Here is a 23018-nt window from a genome sequence, read left to right on the forward strand (position 1 = left end):
ACACATGTGAGGCCTGCTGTCTATGTTCTGGGCTCTCAGATAGCACTGGGAATACTGTACCCCACCAGTCGCCTCCGTTACAGGAAAGTGGTCCCGATCCAGACCCCAAGAGAGGGTTCTTGGATCTCATGCAAGAAAGAATTCAGGGCAAGTCCATAGAGTAAAGTGAAAGCAAGTTTATTAGGAAAGTAAAGGAATAAAAGACTGGATACTCTACAGACAGAGCAGCCCTGAGGGCTGCTGGTTGCCCATTTTTATGGTTATTTCTTGATAATAGGCTAAATAAAGGGTGGATTATTCATACCTCACCTTTTTAGATCATATAGGGTAACTTCTTGACATTGCCATGGCATCTGTAAAGTGTTATGGCGCTGGTGGGAGTGTAGCAGTGAGAACAACCAGAGGTCACTCTTGTGGCCATTTTGATTTTGGTGGGTTTTAACCCGCTTCTTTGCTGCAACCTGTTTTATCAGCAAGGTCATTATGACCTGTGTTTTGTGCTGACCTCCTGTCACATCCTGTGACTTAGAGTGCCTAACCATCTGGGAATGCAGCCTGGTAGGTCTCAGCCTTATTTTACCCAGCTCCTGTTCAAGACGGAGTTGCTCTGGTTCACACGTCTCTGACACCTCTAGCCGCCCTGGAAACACTGGAGTTCGGTTCTCACCTCCCATTGTACAGGGATGAGGGAACTGAAGCCCAGAGAGGTGAATTAGCCTCTTGAGGGCACACCAGTGGTGACAGGCTGAGATTAGAATTGGAGTCTGGCTGATGACGAAGCCCGTGCCTTTGCAGTTTCTTTGTCACAGCTCACTGGACTGTGGGGTGGTACAAGTTAAAAATCTGTCTACCTGGGGAAAACGGTGATGTATAGACCCCTCTCTGCCTCCTGCTCCACCCCCAGCCCATCCCTCCCAGAATGCCATCATAACCCCTCCGCTTCTACACTAGATGCTTCAGGGAAAGTTCCCTGTTCTCTTCTTTTTTTCTTGAGACGAGGCCTCACTATGTCATCCAGGCTGGAGTGCAGTAGTGCAATAACAGCTCACTGCTGCCTCGATTTCCCAGGCTCAAGCAATCCTCCTGCCTCAGCCTTTTGAGTAACTGGGACTATGAAATGTGCCATCTCACATAACTAATTCTTTTATTTTTTGTAGAGATGAGGTCTCACTATGTTGCCCAGGCTGGTCTTGAACTCCTGGTCTCAAGTGAGGCCAAGGCCTGCCTTGGCCTCCCAAAGTGCTGGGATTACAAGGCGTGAGGCAGCATACCTGGCCTTCCTGTTGTCTTTGAGGGAGACTAAAGCCCTCTAGCTTCAAAGGAAGGAGTTCTTCTTCTTTAAGGACAGACTATGTCATGACCTTTTCACCCAGAAATTCCAGGGCCTAGCCCAGTACTTGGCACACAGTAAGTGCTGAGGAATTGAATGAGGGTTCTGGAGTACGTGCTTTAATCAGGGCTAAACCAACCTCACGGCATTCCTAGAAAAATAACACAAACCGGTGTAAAAGGGGATGGTGTCAGGGTTAAGAGTGTGGCCTCTGGGGTCAGACAGCCTGAGTGTGACTGTGCCTGTACTGTGGACTCTTCTTACCTTGGTCAAGTTATTTTGCTTTTCTGGGTTCTAGTTGCCTCATCTGAGGAATGGGGACATATGAATGGGGAAAATGTCGTACCTACTGGTTGGGGCTGTTGTGCGGATTATTGTTGTTTTTTGCATGACGTCACCACATTGGTCATGAGATGTTGTGAGGATTAAATGAATACGGTAGGTGGAATAGGGCTTTGTGCCCAGTAAGCCCTTGATAAACATGAGCTGTCCATTATTGTTCTCTGGGGAGAATCCTCTGCCCCCAGGTGTAGGTTCTCATCCTGTCTGTGGCTTCAGAGTCCAGACCTAATGCCACCGACCTCCATGCCCTTCCTGCACCCCCACCATGGAGCACCATCGGTGGAGTGGGGTTGGGGGCTTATTACCCCAGGAAGATTAGATACATTGGGAGGTGGGAAGTCTTGGGCAGACCCGAGACCCCTGAGTCCCAGCTTTGTCATGCTGTGACTCTGGGCAGATCCCCTCCTGGGAATCCATTTCCTAATCTGTGAAATGAGCATGACTGTTGCTGGGGTCATGAGAACATGGTCAGGGCCATAAAGCATATGGCGGGTGGACCTCCATCCATGCTCCTCCCTCCATCCATGCTCCTCCCTCCATGCTCCTTCCTCCATCCTTGCTTCTCTCTCCCTCTGTGCTCCTCTCTCCCTTGGTTCTCCTCTCTCCCTCTGTGCTCTTCCCTCCATCCATGCTCCTCCCTCCTTCCATGCTCCTCCCTGCATCCATGCTCCTCTCTGCATGCATGCTCCTCTCTCCCTCTGTGTTCCTCCCTCCCTTTGTGCTCCTCCCTCCATGCATGCTCTTCCCTCTGTCCATGCTCTTCCCTCCCTTTGTGCTCCTCCCTCCATCCATGCTTCTCCCTCATCCATGCTCCTTCCTCCATCGATGCTCCTCCCTCCATCTGTGCTCCTCTCTCCCTCAGTACTTCTGCATCTGTGCTCTGCCCTTCCTCCCCCATCCATGCTCCTCCCTCCATCCATGCTCCTCCCTCATCCTGGAGTGCCAGGCCCACTGTCAATCTTGTGTGAGTTCACAGAACCCATGTCAATAAGGCGAGAGCAGATGGGTGGCTGGGTTCCCGTTCTCGCTGCAGCATCCCAGGTTGCACCCCTCACCTCTCTTTGCTACTCCTTTTGTTCCTTCTGAGGCAGGTGTAGGGAAGGGAGGAAGGTGCGACTCCTAGTGCAGGTGACAGGGATGGGCCGCTCTGACCCACACTGGCCCTCCACCTGCTTTCTTTGTTCAGTTGAGACCCCTTCATCTCCTTCAAGTGCTGTAGGACATGAGACAGATGCTTGGACTTCCCTTGAGAGGTGGGCATCCCAGACCTCTGTTGGGGCCTCCAGGCGGTGGGTGGGTTCTGGTTGGAAGGAGGAAGGGCTTCAATGGGATGTGAGCCTGAAGCACAGGAGAGAATTACATCCCTGGGTCGAGATGGTTGAAAGGGGCCGTTCACAAGCCGTCTGCAGCACAGGTGCTATGGGATGAGAGTGACTAACAGAGGGGTGGCGGCACATATAGACATTAGAGGGTGACCTGTGCTGTGGGGGCCTGGGTCGGACCACATCCTCTGGGGTGTGTGTGAATGTATGTAGTTGTCTGCCTGTGTGTGGGTTTGTCTGAATGTAAGGAGGAATTCTTGGTGACATTCAGGGGAAAGTTTAATGATAAAGGGGTCCTTTAAAAAGCAAGTCAGTTCTTTTGCGTCATCTGCAGAGACCGTTGACTCTCATTCCACTTGGGGCAAAAGCCAAAGTCAAGGCCATAACTTCTGTCCTTCACCCCATTGCTCATCCTATCCCAGCCCCTTTGGCCACCTTCCTGTTCCCACATCTCCCAGGTGCCCCCAGATCTCCTCCCCTTGCCTCCACTCCCAGAGTGAGGTCTTCTCTAAGCAGCCCATGTAATCGTGAACCCTCCTGCCTGTCCCACCTAACATATAGTGTGGTTTTACTGACTTGTTCATAGCCTCCCTAGAATGAAAGCTCTACAGGGTAAGGATTTTTCTCTTTCATTCACTGATTTGCTTTTTCTTTCTTTTTTGTAATTTTTGAGACAGAGTCTTGCTCTGTTGCCCAGGCCGGAGTGCAGTGGTGCAATCTTGGCTCACTACAGCCTCCACCTCCCAGGTTCAAGTGATTTTCCTGCCTCAGCCTCCTGAGCAGCTGGGATTACAGGCATGCGCCACCACGCCCATCTGATTTTTGTATTTTTAGTAGAAACAGGGTTTCTTCATGTTGGCCAGACTGGTTCTCGAACTCCTGACCTCAGGTGATCCACCCACTTCGGCCTCCCACAGTGCTGGGTTTACAGTTGTGAGCCACGGCACCTGTTCTATTCACTGATGTTTTATCCTCAATGCCTAAACAGAATAGATGCTTAAATAATATTCAAATGAATGAAAGAAGGAACAAAGCAAGTTACTAAGAACACTGCCAAGGCCTAGTGCAGTTTGACACTCGGAGCCCAGTAGGACCCATTGAATAGTTTTCCGATATAACACAAACGGATCTGGGCTCGATCTCCTTAGCTGCATGTGTGTGTGTTTTCTTCTTTTGTATTAGCCAGGATAATGCAGGGTGTGTTTCAGGCCTCTGTGATTAAAGTTTCAATAACACTCTGATGTCATTTTACGAATGACAAACTACCTTTGATGGAAACAGCTTATCGTGTCTTTAGCTTTTGTTGTTTTTATTATTTACATCTCTTGACTTTGTTTTTTCGTCAAATATGCCAGAGACATGAAACCGAATACCTCATCAAAGTCCTGTGAATTAGATACACAGCTTTGTTTAAACTTCAGGTAGTTTTTTTTTTTTCTTAAAATAGAAATTTTATTTTTGGGAATTTTTGTGAGTTTTGTGATTCACATGCTGCTGTGAGTTATTGCTTGGACTGCTAGGTTGGGAGGCTGTAGACCTGGGTCTGCCATGAGCTGGTTTTGTGACCCAGTGTCCTGAGCCCCAGTTTTCTTGTTTGTGGAAACAAGGTGAGGGAATTGGACTGGCTGATTTCCTCTGAGGTCTCTTTCAATTCTTTAATTCTGTCTCTCCTGGCACATACGTGCCATATTTTAGCCAATAAGGCATGCTGCGCTTTGTACGTAAGTAAGATACACGTGGGTACTGTGGCCCTTCAATCACGAGTCAGCCTCATGCCTTCCTGTCGTGTGATTGTGGATTGTGGAGCCACCAACCTTCCTGCTTGACTCTCTGGTTGACTGCTAGCATGATGAGTGGGGCCACCGGCACTTATATAGCTATCTCCATGCCATAGAAACTCATCCTTTTGGGGGTTCAGCTTCAGGGGGTGAAGTGGTTTTAGGTTACATGGATGAATTGTAGAGTGGTGAAGTCTGGGATTTTAGTGTACCCATTACCTGAATAGTGAACATTGTACTCCAATATGTAGTTTTTCATTCCTCACCTCCCTCCCACCCTCCCCTCTCCTGAGTCTCCACTGTCCATTATACACCAGAACTGTAGATTTTATTGCCAGAGTTTGAAGCTGGTGCCATTAGGCTTTGGAGACGATTTGGTTTAAATCCTGAGTGCTATGACGCTAGCCGTGTTCATTTATTGGACTCTGTATGTTGAACCTTAATTTCTGTCGTCCGTCAAATAAGGGCAACAGCTTCTCTCAGAATGTTTTTGAAGGTTAAATGTTATAGCATATTCCAGCCGCTTAGTAAAAAGCATAAATGTTGTTGGTAGTGCTGATAAAGAAGAACCATTATGATGTGGGGGTAAAGAACATCTCCAGGCCAGGCGTGGTGGCTCATGCCTGTAATCCCAGCACTTTGGGAGGTCGAGGCAGCAGGATCTTTTGACACCAGGAGTTCGAGTCTGGTCTGGACAACATAGCAAAAAAAAAAAAAATTTATGTATATAAAAATTATATCGGTGGTCCTGGGGTTGCAGGAGCAGGGATTCACTGTCTGCAGAACACCAGCAAGGAGAAGGCCCCATCTTTTGGAGTTGCTGAGGCAGATAGTGAGCCTGAGTGTGTACGACCACTCTCGGCTGGTAACTGCTGCAGGTGGAAACAACCCGTTGTTTACATTTATAAGATGCTAGCTTGATAAAGTTACATGAGTCTAGGCACTGGAGATTTGTGTTAAGGACCAACCATGATTTAAAAATAATTTGGCCCCAGGATGTTAATTGCAGCATTATTTTATACTGATGAAGAATTACAAATCATCTAAATATCCAGTATCTTAAGCCTACAACCTTGGGATAGTGTGTAAGTAAAAGTAAAACTGGAGCACATTTAGACCCATGGCATTTAAAAACAGCAAACATTTGCTATAAATAATTACTGCTTAAGAAGATATTAATGATGTACCACTAACAGGCAACAAAACAGGTTACTCAACAGTATGACCCCAGTTAATTATTATAAATGAAATAAGTGGAGGGAAAGTGAAGGAAATGCATACAGTTTTTAAAGATGAGTGGTTTGTTTGTCCACCGGATAGTGGCCTAATGCTTAACTTATTTTCCTCTTTTTTCTTTCCCAATTTTTCAAGAAACCTACATGTCTCATATGTTGGGGGTAGAAAATCATGGCATTCACAAAAAAATATTTTGGCTGGATTTTCAGTACTTCAAAATGTGACAAACATTTCTCCCGTGTTATTTTTGTGCCCACTGCCAAGTTTTAACCATTTCATTGCACAGATCTTGTGCCTGGCTTAATGTGATTATCTGCTCATATGATGTGGTTTGAGACTACAGGTAAAAAAATAGATTTTTTTTTTTTTTTTTTTTGAGGCGGAGTCTCGCTCTGTCGCCCGGACTGGAGTGCAGTGGCCGGATCTCAGCTCACTGCAAGCTCCGCCTCCCGGGTTTACGCCATTCTCCTGCCTCAGCCTCCCAAGTAGCTGGGACTACAGGCGCCCGCCACCTCACCCGCCCGGCTAGTTTTTTTTGTATTTTTAGTAGACAAGGAGTTTCACCGTGTTAGCCAGGATGGTCTCGATCTCCTGACCTCGTGATCCGCCCGTCTCGGCCTCCCAAAGTGCTGGGATTACAGGCTTGAGCCACCGCGCCCGGCCAGATTTTTTTTTCAAGTGTGTGAACTAGGAGGTTGAGAATGATGAGGGAGAAAATGGAAAATTCACAGAGCAACTCATTGACAGGTTTTTTGAAGTGAAATTATGTGCTCTTAAAAATAATCTAAAACCAGGAAAGAGCATGTTAGATCCTGTCAGCTCAGTTATGAGGTAGAAATCACAGACCCGGCTGGGCGCAGTGGCTCACGCCTGTAATCCTAGCACTGTGGGAGACTGAGATGGGCAGATCACCTGAGATCGGGAGTTCAAGACCAACCTGATCAATGTGGAGAAATCCCATCTCTACTAAAAATACACAATTTGCTGGGCGTGCTGGCATATGCCTGTAATCCCAGCTACTCAGGAGGCTGAGGCAGGAGAATCTCTTGAACCTGGGAGGCGGAGGTTGCAGTGAGCTGAGATTGCGCCATTGCACTCCAGCCTGGGCAACGAGCGAAACTCTCAAAAAAAAAAAAAAAAAAGAAAAAAAAGAGAAAGAAATCACAGACCCGTGCTTTTCCTCTGTGACTTTATGTGTCATTTCTTTCTTAGGTGACTGGACTGATGTTCTGTTCTAGATGAAACTCCTTGAGGGTAACATTTGAAAAGGCTTGATGTGCTGCCCAAAGCCCCCTTCAGAGCTGACTTCTCCACCCCCAGCTGCCGTGAACCTTGGCCACTGACAGCTCATAGCTGAGTCCCTCCCCTGAAGTCACCTTCCGCTGAAGGGCACATCCTTTCCCAAGGTGACCCCCCTCCAATGTTTAGTGTCCATTGTAATAATGTGTCTACAAAAATAGACCTTTTAAAGGAAGAGCTAAGGAAAGCTCTAGTTTCTTCCTGCAGCTCCCTTTGAGGGCCTCTGGATGGGAATTCTTAGATGGAGAACTCTGTGTTGCAGTGGTGGAGGGTGGGGAGCTGGGGATGTATCTCTTTCGTATCTGCAGTGCCAGGTATAGAGGAGGCTGACTTGGGGTGTGATAAATATTTGCTGGAAGCAGACAGAGAGCAGCGAGATGCCAGTGACCTTCGTCAGTCCCAATGTCGGAGGCCCCATTGGGGAGCCACCCTTCCTTCCAGGAGGGCTCTGTCCTTTTCACAGATTTCAGAGGTTGATAATAATACTTGTTATTTATTTATGTAGAGGCAGGGTCTCACTCTGTCACCCAGGCTGGAGTGCAGTGGCGCAATTTGAGCTCATTGCAACCTCTGCCTCCCAGGTTCAAGCAATTCTCCCGCCTTAGCCTCCAGGGTTGCTGGGATTACAGGTGTGCACCACCATGCCCTGCTAATTTCTGTATTTTTAGTAGAGATGGAGTTTCACCATGTTGCCCAAGCTGGTCTTGAACTCCTGGCCTCAAGTGATCTACCTGTCTCATCCTCCCAAAGTGCTGAGATGACAGGCATGAGCCACCATACCTGACCCCATTGTTATTTATTTAGTGAACAGTTATTGAGTACCTGGTATATGCGAGACATTCTGACACATGTCATGGGTATAGGAGGAGCCCTGATCCCCAGCAGACACACAATTCCCATCCAGTGTGATGGGGAGGTCCCTGGGGAGCTTGAGGTCCTGCGAGGGAGGAAGGGCAGGTGCACAGAGAGGTAAACACAAGGGAGGGAGGGCAGGTGCACAGAGAGGGAAACAGACAGCCTGCCTTGGGGCTAGGGGTCAGGACCTGCCTCTCAGTGGAGCTGATGCTTGATCTGAAGCTTGAACCTTCCTGATCAGAAGAGCACGGAGGATGCTCCAGACAGGGGTTACCTGGGGAGCCGTGCAGTGTTTGTAGTGGCTGCGGTGTGCAGGGAGTGGTACATCACATCTGTAAAATGTGTCTCAGAGCTTTATTAGGAAGTGTATGTGAATAGGCTCCTTTACCAACACTGTCCTCCCTATGGAGTTGGGGATGGAAGATTATCCCCACTTTTACAGGTGAGGAGACATCCCGGAGAGGTTAAGAGAGTTTCCACAAGAGGGTTATTGGTCAAGCCTGGATGGAACCTGGCTTCCTATCCCTGGCCCACTTCCCCAGCCTGGCAGCACTGCCCCTGCCTAATACAAGAGGGTCCACCAGCTCTCGGGGCTATGGCTGTCTGTCATGGGGGCAAGTATGCCCACCCTGTTCTCTTGTCTCACATGAGTCATCTCCTGGGTTGTCAGCCTGGCATAGTGTCCACATGTGGGCTGACAGGTCGCCAGGACCCTTGGTCTGAGCTGAAGCAGGGAGGGCAGGGTGGATGCTGTGGATGCTGTGGATGCTGTGGATGCTGTGGATGCTGGGCTCTTGCTGTGTTTAGAACTGCTGGGGAGACGCTCCCTCTCCCCCACTGTCAGTCTGGCCTGCACACTCCCATTCCTGGAGTTCAGATGGGTGGGCTTGGGAGTCTGGGAGCAGGAAGTAACAGGCCTGACTGGCCCTCTGCAGACAGAGTAGATTTAGAGGAAGCCCAGAACCTCATGGAAGGGACACAGGGCTATGTCTTTCACAGTGGGTTTATTGTAAATAAAAGAAGTGGAGGGAAAGTGAAGGAAATGCATACAGTTGTTAAAGGTGGGTGGTTTGTCCACCATCAGTGCCTAATAGTTAACTTATTTTCCTCTTGGTACTTTTTTTTCCCTTTCCCAATGTTTCAGTGAACCTACATGTCTCGTGTTAGGGGCAAAATCGTGTCATGAATAGGGCTTGTGCACAGGGCTGTGTCTTGTGCAGTGGGTGGGGAATGGGCTTTGGAGCCAGCCAGACCTCACTTTGCCATTTGCTGGCTCTGTATCCTTGGATGAGTGACTTAACCCCAAAACCTTGATTTCCTTTTCTGTAAAATGCATCTCTCCCCCAAGGGCTGCTGGGAGGATTGAAAAAGGTTCTGTGTGCAAAGAGCTTAGCTACAGGGCTACTGTATCTTAATTCATAGTAAGTGTTCTCCAAACGTTAGTTCTTCTAATTATTCTTTGTGCTTCTAGTGTGCCTGGCTCACAGTGGGGTAGGATTTGAAAAGAACGTATGAACTCAGGCTTATGAGCGTTTGTTAAATAAGAAAGTATTAGAATTTGGATTAAGTTGTTTCTGGCCTCCAATACATGAAGCAGGCATGGTGAATTTTTGCGAATTTTTGCTGTAGGCAAAACCATCCTGTTTTAACTTCCCCTGGCTCTGAGGATTTGTGATTCTTCTGCATGGCCCTTCAAGGATTTTCTTCAGTGTAAACACACTGACAAGGGTGGTATTTAACAACTGGAGTCTGGTTTGGCTCCGGGTGTCTACCCGTTAACTTGGGTCTGGCATCCAAGGCTGCTGAGCTGGTGAGTCTGGTGCCTGGTTGGCATGAAGGCATCAGGGTAAGTGCTCCCCAACCCCAACCGCCCCGCCAAATGTGGTTGTGACTACAAAGCGACCAGTATGTGGGACTCCCCAGTGGGCTTGTTTGGCATCAGTTTGCTGGGAGGATCTCTGCTGAGGACACAGGAATGACCATGCAGGCTGACAATGCCTGGCGAATAAGGATGGGAAGTGGGGACCCTGGAGCCCGCCCACCCACCTGGATGTACACAGGCTGGAGGCAGCAGCCTTGGGGATGGGGTAGGGAGGCCTCAAAGCTCGCGTTGCCAACCTTGACTGTACCCCCTGACTCCTACCTTGGGATTTGTGGTCCCCTCCCTGGATTCTCACTGCCCACCTGAGACTGCGACAGGGGAAGGAGCTGTAGGAGGCACAGGCAAGGCGGGTGGTTTGGGGTTGGAGTGGCCTAGGAATCCCTGTTTGAGAGAGCAGGCTAGATAACACTGGACTGCAGGTGGGACACTTGGCTTCTTTTCCTGAGTTTGCCACTCACTTGCTGTGCAGGCTTCAACAGGACATTCAGACCCTCTGGGCTGCAGTGTTTTTAGCTGTAAAAGGGGGAACTTCCTTGGGTACTTTCCTGATCTATGATGCTGAAACACGCTGGAGAATTGCCAGTCACTTTTTTTTTTTTTTTTTTTTTTTAGATAGGCATGTGGTAAAAGACACTAGAAAGCTGTAAAAGAATATAGACTGAAAGAGTAAACCTCCCTCATACTGTGTTAGTCCATTTTATGTTGCTATATAGGATTACCTAAGACTGGGTAGTTTATTTAAGAAAGAGGTTTATGGCCGGGCGAGATGGCTCATGCTGTAATCCTAACACTTTGGGAGGCCTAGTCAGGTGGATCACCTGAGGTCAGGAGTTTGAGACCCTTCCTGGCCAAGATGGTGAAACCCCGTCTCTACTAAAAATACAAAAATTAGTCAGGCATGATAGCACATGCCTGTAATCCCAGCTACTCAGGAGGCTGAGGAAGGAGAATCACTTGAACCTGGGAGGTAGAGGTTGCAGTGAGCCGAGATCACGCCACTGCACACCAGCCTGCGTGACAGGAGCGAGACTCCATCTCCAAAAAAAAGAGGTTTATTTGGGCTGGGTGTGGTGACTCACTCCTGTAATGCCAGCACTTTGCGAGGCCAAGGTCGGTGGATAATGAGGCCAGGAGTTCGAGACCAGCCTGGGCAACGTGGCAAAACCCCATCTCTTTAAAAAAAAAAAAAAAAAGTTTATTTGGCTCACAGTTCTGCAGGCTGTACAAGCATGGCTGTACAAACATAAATTTTGTGTTAATTTTTTTAGAGGCGGAATCTTACTCTGTCACCCAGGCTGGAGCAAGTACAATGGAGCATCTGCTCCACTTCTGCTGAGACCTCAGGAAGTTTTTCACTCCTGGCAGAAGGTGAAGGGGGAGCAGGTGTGTCATGTGTCTAGAGAGGGACCAAGAGAGAGGAGGAGGTACCAGGTTCCTTTAAACAACCAGCTGTCATCTCTTGCTTGAACTAATAGTGTGAGAACTCACCCATTATGGTGGGGAGGGCACCAACCATTGATGAGGGATCTGCTCCCATGACCCAAACACCTTCCGCCAGGGAATACCTCCAACACTGGGGACCACATTTCACCATGAGACTTGGAAGGAACAAATATTCCAACTATATCACATACCCAATCCCACTACCTCCCAGTGTCCCTGGTCAGAGGCATTCATAATAGCTTTTAGAGATTTTTTGTGCATGTGCACCCATAAATGTGCACATGTGTTCCAGCCTTTACAATTTTTGCATTGTGAAATATACATTCAAAACATGCATAAAGTTTAAAGAATGATAAACTGAACACCCATGTACCCACTACTCAAGTTAAGAAATGGAATATTCCCAGTCTCTAGACCCCTTCTGTGTTCCACAACCCTTTTACTCAAGTGGGAATATTCTATTTATGCTCTTTTTACTTTTTTACTTCTGTCTGGCACACGTGTCTTGTTTTTTTTAATAGCTGATTTCCTCTATCTGGATGTACCATTATTAGTAGTAGTTTTTTTTTTTTAACTAATTTCCTCTTGATGGTTACTTAGGGTGTTTCCAATCTTTTGCTGTTACCAACAATGCTGCAATAATTTTTCTGGCTTCCAAGAACTGACATTAATTAGAATGTGCTATGAGAAGTCCTATTAGCAGAGCGTGGTGGCTTACTTTGGGAGCACTTTGGGCGGCCAAGGCGGGAGGATTGCTTGAGCCTAGGAGTTAGAGACCAGCCTGGGCAACATGGTGAGTCCCTGTCTGTATTAAAAAATAATATTAGGCCAGGCACGGTGGCTCACACCTGTAATCCCAGCACTTTGGGAGGCCGAGGCAGGCAGATCACGAGGTCAAGAGATCGAAACCATCCTGGCCAACATGGTGAAACCCTGTCTCTACTAAAAATACAAAAATTAGCTGGGCGTGGTGGTGCACGCCTGTAGTCCCAGCTACTCGGGAGGCTGAGGCAGGAGAATTGCTTGAACCCGGGAGGCGGAGGTTGCAGTGAGCCGAGATTGCGCCACTGCACTCCAGCCTGGGTGACAGAGCGAGACTCCATCTCAAAAAAATAATAATTTTTTTAAAATGTCCTATTGTCTCAGCATCTCTGACCTGTCAGTCCTTTCCAGAGCAATACAGAAACATTTGCAGCATGGAAGCCCTGCATGGCTCTGGTCTCCTAAAATGTTGATATCCTGTGCCACTCTCCCTGCACCTGGGTGGTGCCAGCATTCCTGTCTGATGCCATGCCTCCCTGGAAGCCCCTGGGGGCCGGGTCCGTGGGAGAGTGTAGGATCCTCATTGGATCCTCAGCTGGGTGTCTGCCATGGGTGTGCCCACATGCAGGGTGTGGAGAAGTGTACTAATGGGAACTCAGCTGCAGGCTTGGCTCCAAGTAGAGTTCCTTTTCTTTTGATTGTGCAACGTCCCTGCGAGGGATCTGGGTCTGCCCTTCGGCTTTTCTTCATCTTCTTGCAGCGGGGAATGAGGCACGGGGCCTGGTTTGGGGGTTCAAGCCCAGGCCACTTGAGCTTTTGAGATGAGGCTCCTTGTTTTCCTTTGCTTACTCCATCTGCCGCTTTCCCTTTCCTCTTCCCTTTTGTTCTTTCTCCTTTTCTCTTTCTTCATGCCGTCTTTAGACTACAATTCCTGGTAACCCTGGCTCATTCTTCCATCCATGTGTACAAAAGTTCTGGCTCTTCTCTTTCTCCCCCAGTTCTGAATGAGATTTGGGGGCAGTAGAGCGAAAGTCAGAGACAGTGAATCGGAGGTTGGGGCCTTGGCCCCCTTTTGCTTCTTCTCCCCACTGTGGGGCTGCTCTTCTTGGTCTCCTCACTGCCTCCTCATTCAGGTGTGTGGCTGTGAAATGAGGAGACCAGATCTGCCCAGGAGGAGGTCATGAAGAATCCACAGTAGGGATGATGGGGGTCCAGGGGCAGGAAGGTGGCTGGGAGGTCCGCAGGGAGAAAAGGAGGGGCAGCTGCGTTCTCAAAATGACAGTGTTTCCTTGCTTCGAGACCAATCTGGGCAGAAAGGGCTGACCCAGAAGCTTGTTGTATGCAGTTGGTTCAAAGAGGCCAACAGGCCAAGATCTGGAAGCATTGTGTGTGTGCATGTGTGTACACCTGTGTGTGTGCTCAGATCCTTCACTGGAAGATGGTAAGGTGTTGGGCAAGTGTGTGGACTCTGGGATGGATCGCCCAGGTCCATCCCGCTCTACCTGTTATCAGCACCCTGGTGGGACCTTATGGAAATAACTTCTAAGTCTCAGTTTCTGCATTTGTACAAGGGGACTGTTGAGAGGATCAAATGGGATTATCCTTAAAAAGTTAAGCATATAGTAAATGTTCTGTAAATGCTAGCAATTATATGAAGTAGTTTTGTTGATACTCTGTAAGGACCACGGCAGACCATCTCATTTATCATGGAAGATAAGGTTTTATTGTAAAATTATGAGAAAGTTATTTTTACATAAAACCATTTTATCTTCCCCATTGTTAAAGAATAAAGATGAAAGGAACCTTAGAGTTCATCCTGTGGTTTTCTTTTTTTTTCTCTTTTTTTTGGTGAGATGGAGATTTACTCTTGTTGCCCAGGCTGGAGTGCAATGGCGCGATCTCGGCTCACTGCATCCTCCGCCTCCCAGGTTCAAGCGATTCTCCTGCCTCAGCCTCCCGAGTAGCTGGGATTACAGGCATGTGCCACCATGCCCGGCTAATTTTGTATTTTTAGTAGAGATGGAGTTTCACCGTGTTGTCCAGGCTGATCTTGAACTCCTGACCTCAGGTGATCCACCTGCCTTGGCCTCCCAAAGTGATGGGATTACAGGCGTGAGCCACTGTGCCTGGCCCATCCTGTGGTTTTCAAAAGCCTTTGAAGAGCAATCCCCCTTTCTTTCCCAAGTGAAATCTTACGTGGAAAGCCAGTGTATAAAGAAGGTGAAATGGAAGCTGCACTGGTAGGAGGATCAGGGGTGGGGATTACAGAATGTGGGCAGCAAAGACCTGGGGGGTCTTCCTGCTGGCTTCCTGAGCCTCATTCTTGTGGTCTAGGGAGCAGTTTGCAACTCTCATACATAATTGAGTTGTACAAATAGCTACTGCCTTTTTGGGCGGTAATTGACAGTATTATGCTTAGTTGGCTGACCCTTGTAAATTACCATCATTATTGAAATTGAAAATTTATGTTCCTTAGGATTCAGCAGTCTAACTTGTGGGACTCTGACACCTATAGAAACGATAGCCTGTATACATACAAGCATAAGCACAAGGTTGTTCATTGTGTAAAGGGTTAGAGATTCCTAAATGTCCGGTAACAGGGGAAAGGCTGAGTCAATTTTGAACTTGCTTATGTAACCATAAAAGGAACAAAGTAGATCTATGGACTGTCTTGGACAGATTTTCATGATATATTCAAGATGCACAACAATATATATAGTATGATCCTTCTTTAAAAAAAAATATGTATCTATAATTGTGTGTGTGTGTATACACACACATACACACATAGACACACAGATACACAAAGCACTCTAATTTTTATGTTTTTTTTTTAGAGGTGGAGTCTCACTCTGTCGCCCAGGCTGGAGCAAGTACAGTGGCATGATACTAGCTCACTGTAGCGTCAAACTCCTGGGCTCAAGTGATCCTCCAGCCTTGGCCTCTTGAGTAGGTGGGACTATAGGCTCATGCCACCAATCCTGGCTAATTTTTTGTTAGTGGTGTGTGTGTGTTTGTTGGGGGGTGGCTGAGGGGAATGTCTCGCTTTCTTGCCCAGGCTGGACTTGAACTCCTGACCTCAAGTGACCCTCGTGTCTTGGCCTCCCAAAGTGCTGGGATTACAGGCAGGAGCCACTGTGTCCGGCCACAAAACACTCTGATGCTCATTACTTTAGGAACCAGCTGGGAAGGCTGCAGACCAAACTGCTAATAGTACTTATTTGGGGGGATAGAGGGGAAACTGGTGTTTGTTACTTTATCGTTCTTCCCCGTCCACAAAGGCTGGTACTTTGTGTAATTTATTTCCTAGTTGGTGTTTTCCTCCAAATTAAAAAGGAAGGGAAATAAAAGTATGCTGGTCATCATAGAGGTGAGAAAATGACTCACAAGGGGGTGGTGGATTTGCCCAGGGTCACCCAAGTCTGTGTGAGGAAGTGGCCGGCTGTTTAGTATGTGCAGCAGGAGAGCTCAGGGGCTCCGATTGAAGTTAGTCTGCTGAACGGAGGCCTCTTGCTCCTGCCTTGTTTTTGCCCTCACAGGCTGGCTCCGGGTCTGCACTCCTGCTACACTCTGCTCACCATCTGTTAAGGAAGCAGTTGGTAGGCTGTGAGCAGTGCCTCCCTCCTTCCCATGTCTAATTTAACGAGCCACCCTTTTCTCTGTCGGCCTCCACCAAGGCTGTGGGATCACCCTTTAATTACTTACAGGGGTCAGCCACCTGATGGGACGCCTTTGCTGGAGACAGACAGTACTGACAAGCAGATTAGTTGCACATTGGGAGGAGGGAGGAGACGAGGAGAGTGTGTGCGGCAGATACGAGTGGGTGGCTTCAAAACAGAAATTCATGAAGGCTCTAGGAAGGTAATTTTAAACACTGTTCATTTAGAGGCTGTGGTTCAGGGCTGAGCCAAGCTCGAGGTAGCCCGCCCAGCACGTGTTGACCCTGCTTTCCCATCAGACTTGGGAGGGAGGGAGGAAGGGAGGAGTCTCCTCAACTCACCTTTGCAGAGCTCTGAAACTGGGTCTGTTCAAAGTTACACCTGCTCGTTTCTTGTGCCCATGAATTCCTCTCTAGGAATGATCAGGCATCCATAGGCAAGATCTTCCTCGAGAGTCATTAGACCTGAGCCCAAATGTCCTCTCTGTGTCTGAGCTGCCATGTGACCTTGGACAAGCTGCTTCCCCTCCCTTGCTTGGGCTGAGTTTCTAACATTCCTAACTTGGGGAATCAAAAGAGGTGTGAGTCCTGTGGACTTCCACAGCTCTAGAACTTTCTGTGAGTAATATGCCCTTACTTGCTGTTTGCAGGGAGGCAGCCATGAGCTAGATAAAAGCCCCAGCATTCGAGGCACCCATCCCTTCGTGCTGGCCACCAAGCAGAACTGTGGATCTTGACTTGTCGCTTATCTGCCCATAGATGTTGGCTTGGAATAGGGAGGAGGTGGGACTTATTTTGAGCCTAGGTTCCCCATGTACAAAATGGGGCTAACAGGATTTGCCTTGCAGGGTAATGAGATTTGTGAAAATATGGTTGAATTCCTGGCACATGGTAGGTGCTTATTAAATGGTATTATACACTTAGTACTTGGCATTCCCGGCCTTGCTTTTTGTCTTTGCTGGAAGTATATTCCATGTGGGGAGGGAAATGGGAGTGATCTTGCTTTCTAGATGCCACTTCATAGAAAGCATTGGCACTGGGATTGCCAACCTTTCCCAAAGCAGTGTGTGTTGCTTCATCATTCTGCTGCTGATGGTCATTTATGGAGCAATTTACTAAGTGAGGTACATGATAACCCCAGTCTCCTTTAATCCTCGTGAAACCTTATGAAGCAATAAGGGACTATTATTATCCTCACTTTATACATATAAATGAAGAAAGCAAGGCTTTGTGAAGTTGAGTGATGTGCCCAAGGTCACCCAGTTAGCAAATGCTAAAGCTGGAGTCCTCAGTCTGAATTATTAATGTATGCTTGCTTTTCAGGACAGAGAGGACTTTGGAGGACCAGGAAGGTCTCCAGTTCTGAGGCAAAGGCTGTGAAACACCGGGGTCAGACAGGAAATCATGTCTTTGAATTTATTAACGGGGCAGATTTTTTAAGTCAGAGACGTTAACGATCAGCTCCATGTAATGTTTATGGCCTGTGTGACCCTGCCCCATGGTGCTCAGTAGACCCCACTGCCCATGTGTGCCTGATGATTCCATTTCTGTCTTGTTTATTGCAAGTGACCTTGAATTACCTAAAACCCAGGAAAATGTGTTCTTAATCTGCCCTTTTAACAATGCTGATTTTACCCTTCTAACTCACATTTACATAACCTTTCCTTCTGTGTTGTCACGAATGTAAAGAAGCAGCATCATGAAAAAGCCCAGCCCTAAACTCTCTGTAATTACGGGGTATGGTGGAGAGGGAGGGGCACTGAATAGGAAATAATGGGATCGTGAGAGCATTGGAAATTGCACTGGTTATATTCAGTAGCAGAGCTGGAGATTTTTGCCTGCTGCTGGGAAAATTTAAAAAGCAAAACAACCTCTGCCTCAGCCTTAGAGGTTTAGCTGTTGAGTTTACTCCCTTTAATTTGAGGCACCTGAGGCTCCCATTTTGCGGTATGATTGGCTGGGCTTTCCACCACTTCTTCCTTTCTCTGGCCCGAGAGAAACTTGGGGACGCTGAAGTGGTTTGTAGCAGCTGTCATCAATGTCCGCCTTTCATGTCCGCAGTGGTTTGGAGCAGAGGCCCAGAGATGCTTGGGGAGTCTCTGTGAATTCAGAAGAAGGCTCCTTCTGCCACTCTGCTGTCTGACAGCAGGTTAAAAAAAAAAAAATTGGCTGGGCGCAGTGGCTCACGCCTGTAATCCCAGCACTTTGGGAGGCCGAGGTGGGCGGATCACAAGGTCAGGAGATCGAGATCATCCTGGCTAACACGGTGAAACCCCGTCTCTACTAAAAATAGAAAAAGTAGCCGGGCGTGGTGGTGGGCGCCTGTAGTCCCAGCTACTTGGGATGCTGAGGCAGGAGAATGGCGTGAACTCGGGAGGCGGAGCTTGCAATGAGCCGAGATCGCGCCACTGTACTCCAGCCTGGGTGACAGAGCCAGACTCTGTCTCAAAAAAAAAAAAAAAAAAAAAAAAAAAAAATCACAAAGAGCTTCCAGGAACAAAATGTGGAGATGATTTTTTTTAAGGCTCTTAAAGACTTGAAATTTGCAGGAGAAATGCTGTGTGGTTGTGTAATTCTATACGTGGAGTATCTGGAATTATTCCTGTAGAGGAGGGCATGCACCCGGGTTAGAGATGTGTAAAGTACAGTTTTGTCTTGCAGTCCAAGCAGGTGAGCATTCAGACCTGTGGGAAGGAAGGAAGGGAACAGCAGGTGGCAGTAACTGGGAAGTTTGCCTCTGAGTGAGGTTAACTAGAATGTGTCTTTCCGCCACATTCAAAGAGTGAGTGAAAGGGGCAGATTTACCTAGGGTCACGTGCCTGGTCAGTGCCTTAAATGGACCCAGGGTGTGAGCCCCTGAGTCGTCATCAGCCCCCTCTACTTTAACTTCAAAGAGTTAATGTTTCCCCAGAGACCAATAGAGGGACTGATATTAGGGATTCTGGGGACAAGTGCGAACAGGTCTTTTGATTTACATTTAAAAGCAGTAAAGAGCAGGAAGGAGATTTCTGGCATTTGTGCAGTTTAAAAACCAACTAGACAAAAAATCTTGATGAAGCTGTTTCCCAATCAACCTGGCAGCCCTCTCAGCATTGACGTCCTGAGAATGAAAGCTTCTCTGAGAGTGCCATTGGGCGGTGTCCCTTCCAAGTTCTCCAGGAAGTAAATTTTGGACCCTGGCCGCTGACTCAGTGTGGCCTGCTGGGTGGCTCCCTGCGCCTGGGAGGCGGCCCTATCAGTGGCCCTGGGCTCAGCCCATAAGCAGGTGCCCCAGGTGATCCTGCTGCCATTCAGTGACTGGAGAGGCAGAGGGAAGGGGCCCCTGGGCAGTGCAGGTTCCAGGTGGGCATAGCTGGTAAGTGGGGTGGCTGGGCAGGGGAGGGCGGGCGGAGGCTTCAGGTGTGCAGAGCGGGTGTGAGTTCTGCACAGCGCAGGAGGTGGTTTCTGCCCTTACCCATTGGGTAGGGGAGGAAACTTGAGAAGTCAAACTTGATTTTAGCAGGACAGGAGCTTGTGGGCTTCTGAAAGAATGCGTGCCTCAGCGGCACAGGGGTTTGGGGGTGTTTGCAGGGTAGGGAAGAAAGCTTGAGAAGCCGAGCTTGATTTTAGCAGGACAGGAGTTTGTGGGCTTCTGAAAGAATGCATAACTCAGCGGTACAGGGCTTTGGGGTTGTATGCAGCGGCTGCTCCTCTCCTCCTCCCCCGAGCCCTCTAATACTGATCTCGCACTTTCCTGGCCTGGTCCAACATCTTGGGAGGCAGAAAAGCATAGTTTATATGTGTGCTTGTCTTTGTACAAGGCTCTGTGTGTGACTGTGACTGTGGATGTGTATTTAACTCAAAAGTAGAGGGGGTGAGGTGCATTGGACAACCTGGGCCAGGACTTGGAGGACATGTCTGCCCCGATGATGACTTAGGCCCAGTCCCTTGGTCTCCTTGGGATATAGCCCCCTGATCTGCCCCAAAGGTAGAGTTGGGCGACAGGAGGGAGGCTTGGAGATCATTTCTCATGTCCTTTCCAGCTCTGAAATCTGTGAGCAATGTTGTCCAGTGAGACTGTCTCTACCAGGTAACACATGACTGCCAAGTGGGTATTTTAATCACTGTGATTTCAGAATAACAGGATGAGCTCTCACAGAGGATTCATTGCTTCGTCAATCATGTAGTCCCTGTGGAACCTGAGTTGATGGCGGGTGTACTGTCCGTTCAGTTTACTTGTAGCTGTCATTGATCAGGTGCAGACATTCTTTTCAAAGCCTGGAATTTTTTTTTTTTTTAAGTTGGATCATATTTGCTTATTATAATTAGTAAAATTGGAGTGTTGCCCCTGGGATCTCAGAGGGAACAGTTTGAAAAGTGCTTCCTTCCAAGAAGAGATGAGATGGTACTGCGCATAAGCCTCTTTTAGGGTTGAGTCTTTATGCAGGCAGATAGTAAATGCTTCTGGAACGTTTCGAGTTCTGGCCCCTACTCCATGAGCCGCCCCAGGATCTGGCTTGTTGGGACCTCATGGGCCAGTGCGTCAGGCTCAGCATTATAAATCTCTTTTGGCCAAGTTCCTGGGATAGGCCTGTTTCTCCTTTAATAACTGCAGTGTGAACAAGTCTCATTTTGAGTAAGAGAGTGAGGCCCCGGGTGGCGTTTTTGTGTTTGCCTAAGGGAGATGCCTCATCTGCAGCCACCCAGATGTGACCGGAGAGAGCCATGATGCTGCTTTTGTTTGTCTCCAATTACATTTAATAAGATGGGGGCAGGGGAGGAGGGCGTAAGAGTGCCGTGTAACAGATACTTCTAATTAATGAAACCCCAATTTCCCCTAAAATTAGAAACCCTGAAACTCATGAGTTGAATAGAAAAACCTGGATAATTTGCTGCCCCCTTTCTCTATTTTGTTCAGCCTGGTGGCTGATTTCTGCCTGATTTTAAGTATTTGAAATATGTCTCAGCCAGATTCTCTGGTCCTCTTTCCTCACCTCTTCCCTCCCTTCCAACAGAGGGGAGGCCCCATATGGTCTTCTTGCCTAGCTGGGCCTCCTGTGCCCCAGAGATCTGAGAATGCAGGAATTGGGTTGGGACTGCGGGGAATTTGCATGTGCCGTGGTAACCAGCAAGAGGATCCTAGGGGATCTCAGGTTAATGATTAAGCCCTGAGCTTTCATTCAAGTCAGGCAGTGGCTGTCAGGATTTGCAGCCACCTGCCAAACGCAGGGCCTTTTACTTCTGTTAGCTTTTCAGGCCAAGTGAAGATGGAAACTATCTTGGAGGGATACCAAGTGGCTGGCCGTGTGCTAGTGAATTTGCTAGTAGCCACAGCCGTGTCCTCCTCTGAGATGAGAGGGTGGGCCATCAGGTTAGAACTCTGAGGTTCAGCTTTCATCAGTTGCTCACAGCTTTAAAAGCTCACGTTTGTCTTTCTTTTGGCGTAAGCAGAAAGCATCCAACCCTACCTGCTCTGGTATTTTCTAGGGGCAGCAGTAAGTGGGCTTTTCCTCCCTCCCTGTTGGGCAGGAGAATGCGGAGCTGCTCATTAAAGTCAGCAGATGAGCAGATATTTGGTCTTCAGCTCTTTCATTTATACCTCTTTGCGATATGAGACAGCAGACATTCCCAAAAAGGGCTTGCAGTTTATGTTACCGGTAACCCATTTCATCCTTCTAGATGGTGAAGGACCATAAACTCCACACAGAGAAACAGAGGCTGAAGCTAGGGAAGACTGAATAACCAGTGCCAGGGTGGGCTTCATCCTCTTGTCATGGGATCAGCTGTCCCAGTGACTTTCACTTGTCAGTACTGCAGTCCTTTCTGGAAAATGTCCTAGGACAAAGATGGTGCCCAGATGTGGCTGCAGTAATTACTGTAAACCCCATAATGAAGAAGATGTCTCCTTATAGTCCCCTTTCAGTCCTTGAATGGCCTCTAGGACAAAGTCTGACTGTGACCTCCCTTTCTAAAAAGCAAGGAGTGGGACCAGGAGGAAACAGGCCTCAGTATCCCAGCCTTCTGCAGGCAGTGGGGCCTGCAGAATAATAATGTTGTTTTGTTTCAGTTATGCTTGTTTTTATGGAAATCTTCTGTATGGCATGGATACTAGTGTCTCCTTTATGGTAATGAGATAGTTTCTTTTTAAAAAAGTGAGTAGATTTAAGATAAAATATTAAATAATAGTACTGGTGGCATATGCCAGACTTGATGAACAGCCCACGTTTGAGAAGCCCTGTTTGGCTGCAGCAACACATGTGCAGCATGCAGGCCGGCAGTATTGGTGAGGAAGCTCCAGAAGTGACTGAGAAAGAGAGAGATCTTACTGGAAAGTCTGGCAGAGTCAGTGCATGCACAGCAAGACTGTCACGGTAGCAGTTTCTTTCTGGGATGGGCAGGCAGGTTTGTACAGGTTTTGCTGCAAAAATGAGGAGTGTGTGTGTGCGCGTGCATACTGTTTTTTCCTTCAGTAGCAGTAATATTTTGCCATTGAAAATGCCTCTTGAGGCCGAGAGCGGTGGCTCATGCCTGTAATCCCAGCACTTTGGGAGGCTGAGGCACACGGATCACTTGAGGTCAGGAGTTCGAGACCACCCTGGCCAACACGGTGAAACTCTGTCTCTACTGAAAATACAAAAATTAGCTGAGTGGGATGGTGGGCGCCTGTAGTCCCAGCTACTCGGGAGACTGAGGCAGGACAATGGTGTGAACCCGGGAGGCAGAGGGTGCAGTAAGCCGAGATCACACCACTGCACTCCAGCCTGGGCAATAGAGTGAGATTCAGTCTCAAAAAAAAAAAAAAGCCTCTTAACCTACCAACTCTACTTACACACAACATGCTGTGACAATTCTATTTAGATAATTTCAACCACAGGGAAACAGCGCAGGAGTTTCCAAGTAAAAAGCCCAATTGGCAAAATCTCCTTTTCAAACTGTCCCACTTTCCAGACAGTCCAGTGGTTCTCAAACGTTTGTCATTGTCAGCATTGCTTGGGGAAGCTGGTAGAAAACGGAGGACCCACCCGGCCGCACCTAGCCGGGTCTCTGTGCTGTTTCTCCCAGGGTGATCCCGGTAACACTAGTGTTTGAGATCGTGGCCCAGGTCGTAGGTCCCAGCCCTGGCTGCCCATTA

General features: G+C 48.1%; 1 protein-coding gene across 7 annotated transcripts in view; it reads left to right on the top strand.

The window, feature by feature from the left end:
- The window catches only part of KSR1 (kinase suppressor of ras 1), a 177247-nt gene that overhangs the window by 21389 nt on the left and 132840 nt on the right, over positions 1-23018 (top strand). Inside the window, exon 1 of one of the 7 annotated variants that reach the window (XM_033184354.1) lies at positions 19208-19262. The exons of the other annotated variants lie outside the window; for them this stretch is intronic. The gene's annotated coding sequence lies outside the window, so the exon portion shown is untranslated. Of the gene's footprint in view, positions 1-19207; positions 19263-23018 lie in introns of those variants that run through there. 7 annotated transcript variants of the gene reach the window in all.

Source organism: Trachypithecus francoisi, unplaced genomic scaffold (assembly GCF_009764315.1).
Source record: "Trachypithecus francoisi isolate TF-2019V2 unplaced genomic scaffold, Tfra_2.0 Lachesis_group20, whole genome shotgun sequence".
In the NCBI taxonomy this organism is placed as follows: Eukaryota; Metazoa; Chordata; class Mammalia; order Primates; family Cercopithecidae; genus Trachypithecus; species Trachypithecus francoisi.